The 7,484-nt window shown below is 43.0% G+C and overlaps 1 non-coding gene across 1 annotated transcript; it reads left to right on the top strand.

The window, feature by feature from the left end:
• Positions 1-72, top strand: trnae-cuc. Its single transcript has one exon. It is a non-coding gene; the product is annotated as a tRNA-Glu (tRNA).
• The last annotated feature ends 7,412 nt before the right edge of the window (positions 73-7,484 follow it).

Genomic DNA, 7,484 nt, shown 5'->3' with positions numbered 1-7,484 from the left:
TCCCTGGTGGTCTAGTGGTTAGGATTCGGTGCTCTCAGCGCCGTGGCCTGGGTTCAAATCCCAGTCAGGGAGAAATGCATTTTTTGTGGGCCAAGATGGACTGAAGAAGCTTAAACTACCAGGAAGCTGAAATAACTGATTATATATATATATATATATATATAATCTTTTTTAACAAATAAAAAACTGAAAAGTGGGGCGTTCAGCCCCCTTGCGTAAATACTTTGTAGCACCGCCTTTTGCTGCAGTTCCAGCTGCAAGTCTCTTGGGGTTTGTCTCTATCAGTTTTGAACATGGAGACACTGAAGTTCTGCCCATTCTTCCTGCAAAACAGCTGGAGCTCAGTGAGGTTGGATGGAGAGCGTTTGTGAACAGCAGTCTTCAGCTCTTTCCACAGATTCTCGATTGGATTCAGGTCTGGACTTTGACCTGGCCATTCCAACACCTGGATACGTTTATTTGTGAACCATTCCATTGTAGATGTGTCTTTATGTTTTGGATCATTGTCTTGTTGGAAGATAAATCTCCGTCCCAGTCTCAGGTCTCTTGCAGACTCAAACAGGTTTTCTTTCAGAATGGTCCTGTATTTGGCCCCATCCATCTTCCCATCAATTCTGACCATCTTCCCTGTCCCTGCTGATGAAAAGCAGGCCCAAACCATGATGCTGCCACCACCATGTTTGACCGTGGGGATGGTGTGTTCAGGGTGACGAGCTGTGTTGCTTTTACGCCAAACATATCGTTTTGCATTGTGGCCAAACAGTTGGACTTTGGTTTCATGTGACCAGAGCTCCTTCTTCCACATGTTTGGTGTCTCCCAGGTGCTTGTGACAAACTTTAAACAACACTTTTTATGGATATCTTTGAGAAATGGCTTTCTTCTTGCCACTCTTCCATAAAGGCCAGATTTGTGCAGTGTACGACTGATTGTTGTCCTATGGACAGACTCTCTCACCTCAGCTGTAGATCTCTGCAGTTCATCCAGAGTGATCATGGGCCTCTTGGCTGCATCTCTGATCAGTCTTCTCCTTGTTCCAGATGAAAGTTTAGAGGGACGGCCGGGTCTTGGTAGATTTTCAGTGGTCTGATACTCCTTCCATTTCAGTATGATTGCTTGCACAGTGCTCCTTGGGATGTTTAAAGCTTGGGAAATCTTTTTGTATCCAAATCCGGCTTTAAACTTCTCCACAACAGTATCTCGGACCTGCCTGGTGTGTTCCTTGGTCTTCATGATGCTCTCTGCGCTTTGAACAGAACACTCAGACTATCACAGAGCAGGTGCATTTATACGGAGACTTGATTACACACAGGTGGATTCTATTTATCATCATTTATCATCAGCACGTTTCACAGATGTTTATAACTCTGAAATGACCATTCAGGCCCTGGTGTTTCTCACCACCACTGAGGAGCTGACATCCCAGTTCAACTCTGTCTGCTTAAAGACTCTGGATCATGTTGCACCTGTTAAAACCAAAAAAAAATCAAAACTCAGAGCTGAACCTTGGCTTAGTAACATCACCAAGGCCGTTAGGTAGCAATCTAGGATTACGGAGCGAAAGTGGGGGATAGACAGGCTGCAGGTCTCTTTTCAAATACTTAAAGAGAGTTGGCGCTGTTATCAGAAAGCAGTGAAAGCTGCTAAATCCAAAACTTCTCTGATATAATTACTTTGTATTTGGACACCCAGATAACAAAACATTGCAATAGTCCAGTCTAGACGTGACAAATGCATGAACCAGTTTTTCTGCATCATTTTTATCTGTTTCTAATTTTATTGATATTATGCAGGTGGAAGAAGGCGGTTCCAGTTACACATCACGTCAACAGAAATAAAACCTCACTGATCAACCACTTTATTTATAATCTGTCAAATATTTTTAAATATTTTTAACCATTGATTGAGCTTGACTCCCACACTGTCTTTAATATCAAAGCCTCTGTCATAACAACGTCCCCGGGTAATAATCTGGAGAGAAGGCCACAGCTTCTGTTATGAGCTTGTCTGATGGACGTCCATCCCTTGGACAGAAAAGAAGACACAGGTATTAGACAGAGTTTGATGTGACACCTTCAAAACATGGCAGAGATGCTGAACAGATGCATTAGTGTTAGTGGAACCATTGAAATTGTGAGTTTTTAATGCTGGCAGAAAATGCCTAACAGTGTTAAACAATGACAAGAAGATGGCAAAGCAATGAAGTCCTGTATAATATTTAATACTTTAAAAATTATTTGTCCAGCTGTTTTTTATTCAGCTCTGACCTGTTCTCCTGTAACAGGTGGTTTGTTTCTGCTCTTCTTTGTCCACACATTGTATTTGTAGCTTCAGCTGCTGCTTCATGTTCCTCCTCTCCATCATCTGCAGCCTCACTGAGCTCCTCTCCTGGAGTTTCATCTGAAGGTTTGTCTTGAACAGGACACATCACAACACACAGCAGTGTTACTACAGTAAAAGTGACGACACTAGAAACTTTAAACAGTTTATTTCACAATAACACAGATGTCCACTCTGTCTAGACTCGAACCAAGTTACATACAAAATATAAACCCGACCTAAACCAGGTTGGCCCACTTCTATGAACTAACATGAACTAAACATGATGCACATGGACAAAATAACAGCCATTCAAAAGTAGGATGAATAATGCCGTCTTTTGCTGACCAGCGTTTGTTGAAAACTCTCTGAAATGGTACTCACTTGACTGCCAGTGTCAAGAAGGCATGAAACCTTCATTCCCTGTAGTTTTATTTCCACAGTCTTACATTCTCCAACTGCCCTCTCTAAAGCTGTGTCTCTATCCAAGGCTTCAGTTAGTGAGCCAGTCCTTTCCCCTCAAATTGTTTGGCTCATGCCAACCGAGGGTTTTAGTTTTCCTGCCCCACAAAAGAAACATTAGCAGCACCAGCAGACACAACTTTGCTTTGTGGACATTTTCTGGCAATATGTCCAACCCCATGACATTTAAAACAGATAGGCTGACCATCATGTGTGAATGCATGCTGTGGTTTAACTTTCGGTTTGGGTTCTGGTGAAGTCAGTTGGGCACGTTTACACAGTTCGCCTACTGCAGCTCAGTCAATGCTTTCCCTAATTCAGCCAATGGCTCCCCTTGGTGGGCAACAACCCGTTGCACTTCAGTTAAAGCTGAAGGGGGGTCACTGTGTACAGTTGTTTTAGTCATGGAGCTTTGGGCTTTGAATGCTCCTGACTGAACCATATTGTTTCTCACACCTTTAGCAGAATGTGGTCGGTTATCCTCCATCTCCCAAAGGAGAGCTTCATTTCTCACATCTAGCAAACCAGAGTGTGGTTTCTCTAACCATTTTTCTTAGTTCATGTCTCAGAGGGACATGCCTTAAACCTTCAATCATCTGATCCCTTAAAACAGTTTTCTCATCAGATACAGCATCTGTGGACTGTTTAACTACAGAACTCCGTATCTGAGACAGTGCATGGGAGTAATCACGGAGGTCTTCTTCGTCTGTCTGTTTACGGTTGTAAAAAGACTAAAAGCTGTGCGACACTGCGCCTTTCACCAAAAGCATTTCTCAGGAAAGAGAATAAATCACTAGGTCCTACTGTTCTACCCCCCATACATAACCTGACTACCATACCATACTATACTACAGGTCCTTCTCAAAAAATTAGCATATTGTGTTAAAGGTCATTATTTTCCATAATGTAATGATAAAAATGAAACTTTCATATATTTCAGATTCATTGCACACCAACTGAAATATTTCAGGTCTGTAATTGTTTTAATACTGATGATTATGGCATACAGCTCATGAAAACCCAAAATGCCTGTCCCAAAAAATTAGCATATTTCATCCCACCAATGAAAGACAAGTGTTTTTAATACAAAAAACACCAACCTTCAAATAATCATGTTCAGTTATGCACTCAATACTTGGTCGGGAATACTTTTGCATGAATGACTGCTTCAATGCGGCGTGGCATGGAGGCAATCAGCCTGTGGCACTGCTGAGGTGTTATGGAGGCCCAGGATGCTTCGATAGCGGCCTTAAGCTCATCCAGAGTGTTGGGTCTTGCGTCTCTCAACTTTCTCTTCACAATATCCCACAGGTTCTCTATGGGGTTCAGGTCAGGAGAGTTGGCAGGCCAATTGAGCACAGTAATACCATGGTCAGTAGACCATTTACCAGTGGTTTTGGCACTGTGAGCAGGTGCCAGGTCGTGCTGAAAAATGAAATCTTCATCTCCATAAAGCTTTTCAGCAGATGGAAGCATGAAGTGCTCCAAAATCTCCTGATAGCTAGCTGCATCGACCCTGCGCTTGATAAAACACAGTGGACCAACACCAGCAGCTGACATGGCACCCCAGTGACTGTGGAAACTTGACACTGGACCTCAAGCAATGTGAATTATGTGTCTCCTCTCTTCCTCCAGACTCTGGGACCTTGATCTCCAAAGGAAATGCAAAAGTTACTGTAATCAGAGAACATAACTTTGGACCACTCAGCAGCAGTCCCAGGTGAGATGCTTCTGACGAGTCTCTTGTTCAAAAGTGGCTTGACCTGGGGAATGCGGCACCTGAAGCCCATTTCCCGCACACGCCTGTGCACGGTGGCTCTGGATGTTTCTACTCCAGACTCAGTCCACTGCTTCCGCAGGTCCCCCAAAGTCTGGAATCGGCCCTTCTCCACAATCCTCCTCAGGGTCCGGTCACCTCTTCTCATTGTGCAGCGTTTTCTGCCACACTTTTCCCTTCCCACAGACTTCCCACTGAGGTGCCTTGATACAGCACTCTGGGAACAGACTATTCCTTCAGCAGTTTCTTTCTGTGTCTTACCCTCTTGCTTGAGGGTGTCAATGATGGCCTTCTGGACAGCAGTCAGGTCGGCAGTCTTACCCATGATTGCGGTTTTGAGTAATGAACAAGGCTGGGAGTTTTTAAAAGCCTCAGGAATCTTTTGCAGGTGTTTAGAGTTACGTCGTTGATTCAGATGGTTAGGTTAATAGATTGTTTAGAGAACCTTTTCATGATATGCTAATTTTTTGGGAACAGGCATTTTGGGTTTTCATGAGCTGTATGCCATAATCATCAGTATTAAAACAATTAAAGACCTGAAATATTTCAGTTGGTGTGCAATGAATCTGAAATATATGAAAGTTTCATTTTTATCATTACATTATGGAAAATAATGACCTTTATCACAATATGCTAATTTTTTTAGAAGGACCTGTATACCACTTTATTTATAGAGCACTTAAAACAGCGACAAGGCCAACCAAAGTGCTGTACAGACAAAACAACAGGTAACACACAAAGAAAAATACAAAATGAAGTAAATCAGAATATAGACATAACAACGATGCGGATAATGACGACAAAACCAGTGTGGAGCATGCAGGTTCAAAATACAGATCATCTGGTGTTGAAAGCCACCAAATAGTAGTGGGTTTTTAAACGGGACTTGAAAACCGAGAGGGAGGGCGCCTGTCTGACAAGCAGAGGTAACTCGTTCCAAAGTCTTGGTCCTGCTACAGAGAAGGCCCTGTCACCTCTGCGCTTAAGACGAGATCCTGGAACTTTGAGGAGCAACTGGTCCGCTAACCTCGTGGTGGGACATACGGTTGTAGCAAATCAGAGAGATGGGGGGGTGAAACTGTTCAGCGATTTGTAGACATACAGGAGTATTTTGAATTGGATTCGAAGGTGAACCATTAACCAGTGCAGTGAGGCCAGAACTGGTGTGATGTGCTCTCTTTTGCCTGTACTGGTTAAAAATCGGGCTGCTGCATTCTGGACCAGTTGTAGTCGTGCAATGGAGGTTTGACTGATACCAAACAGGAGCGAATTGCAGTAATCAAGCCTAGATGTAATGAATGCATGTATTACTGTCTCCAGGTTCTTCTTGGACAATATGGGCTTCAGTTTAGACAGCCGCCTCAGCTGGAAGAAGCATGATTTAACAATCATGTTTACATGATTAAGTTTCAGGGAAGGGTCCATTATCACTCCCAGATTAGTGACTCCTTGTTTTTCTGACAGGGTTAAAGCGGGGAGGTCGATGCAGTGGTTTGTGGTCGTGTCATTGGGAGGGAACAACAAGTGCAACAAGACTTCTAGTGCTGGTCCCCGTAATGATGAAAGTATAAAATCACACTGTTCTTCAGTTGTCTGTTCTCTGGCCCTTATGACTCTCAACCTCCTCAATAAATTCTTCAACCAACCTCCCATCTTTGGCCCACTCTCCACAAAAAATCAGGTCCTGACGTTCACGTGGGACATAAATATATGAACGAGTGAGGGCACGACTAGTGCGGTCTCTTTGAGCCCTGGTTTCGTCATTTAGCCTGACAAGATCATCTCTCAATCAAGCGAGTTCTTGAAACTGACTTTGCATCTCATCATCTGAAGCCCTGCTTGGTCCTGCCGGCTCTAATGGGCCCCGACTAGCCGAATCACTACCACTGAGATTACCCTCAGCACCTGGAACAGTTGGCATGATGTAAATGATGTGTCTAGTTCAGTCAAGAGTTTTAGTCCAAAAGAAGCTTAAGCACAGTTTAGCTATAGTGAGGCTAGTGTGGGGCGAATCTGTGGTTTGAGGCACCAGTAAATCTTGCTGGATGGAATCCAATGGGTTGATCCAGATGAGTTCCGTTCCAAAGCAGCACCAGCCACCCTGCAGGATCAGCACCTCCACATGTCCTCACGTTGATGGATGGTCCCCGTAGTCTTCACTACTGCCGTATTTCTTAGTTAAAAGTACATAAAATGCCACTGTGTAATAATAAGTTCAACTAAGATTTCCTGCACACCACACTCCTGGTACCAAAACTGTGTAGCCCGGAAAACAGTTAACCTCACAGGACACAATAACTGGGGTCCTTAATGTGCAGTATTTTATTTACAGTGAAGACAGGTTCATGCACGCTGGAGTACACAGATGATCTCGCATCTTATTCTTACACCACTGAAACGACCGCCCTGCACCACACGTGCACGCCTCCTGCACAATCCGTTTCAGAAATAATATGTCAAAATACTGACTGCTTAACACTTAAATACAAATGTACCAACATATTTTAACAAGTTATGTGCATATTTACAGATTTTCTGCCAGAATTAGCGCCTTTTGACAAATCACTGTTCCCCTCCAAGAAAAGTAGCAAACAGGAAGTCCCAAGATGCATTTTATACTTTTGGGAGAACAGTAATAGATTTTAAGCACTGATCCCTGGTGGCCAAACTGTCCAACAGAGGCCTACTATAAAACATTGGAGTGTGCAAAATCTGCAGATAAATAAAATGACATAAACAAAATGACTCGATAGCATTTATGTTGTAAGCAAAAATGTAAATCAACACCTCAATACCTTAAAGTGGAGTTATTCAACTAAAGTAAAAAATATTTAAATCTACCACCTGGCTACATTTTGTTCTATAAATAAAGTTAGGGAAAAAATTTTAAAAAAAACCACGCCCACTCCGCGGGAATCACGTGATCCG

This window comes from Nematolebias whitei, chromosome 3, assembly GCF_014905685.2.
Source record: "Nematolebias whitei isolate Nwh7 chromosome 3, NemWhi1, whole genome shotgun sequence".
Taxonomy (NCBI): domain Eukaryota; kingdom Metazoa; phylum Chordata; class Actinopteri; order Cyprinodontiformes; family Rivulidae; genus Nematolebias; species Nematolebias whitei.
This window is presented reverse-complemented; position numbering and strand designations above follow the sequence as displayed.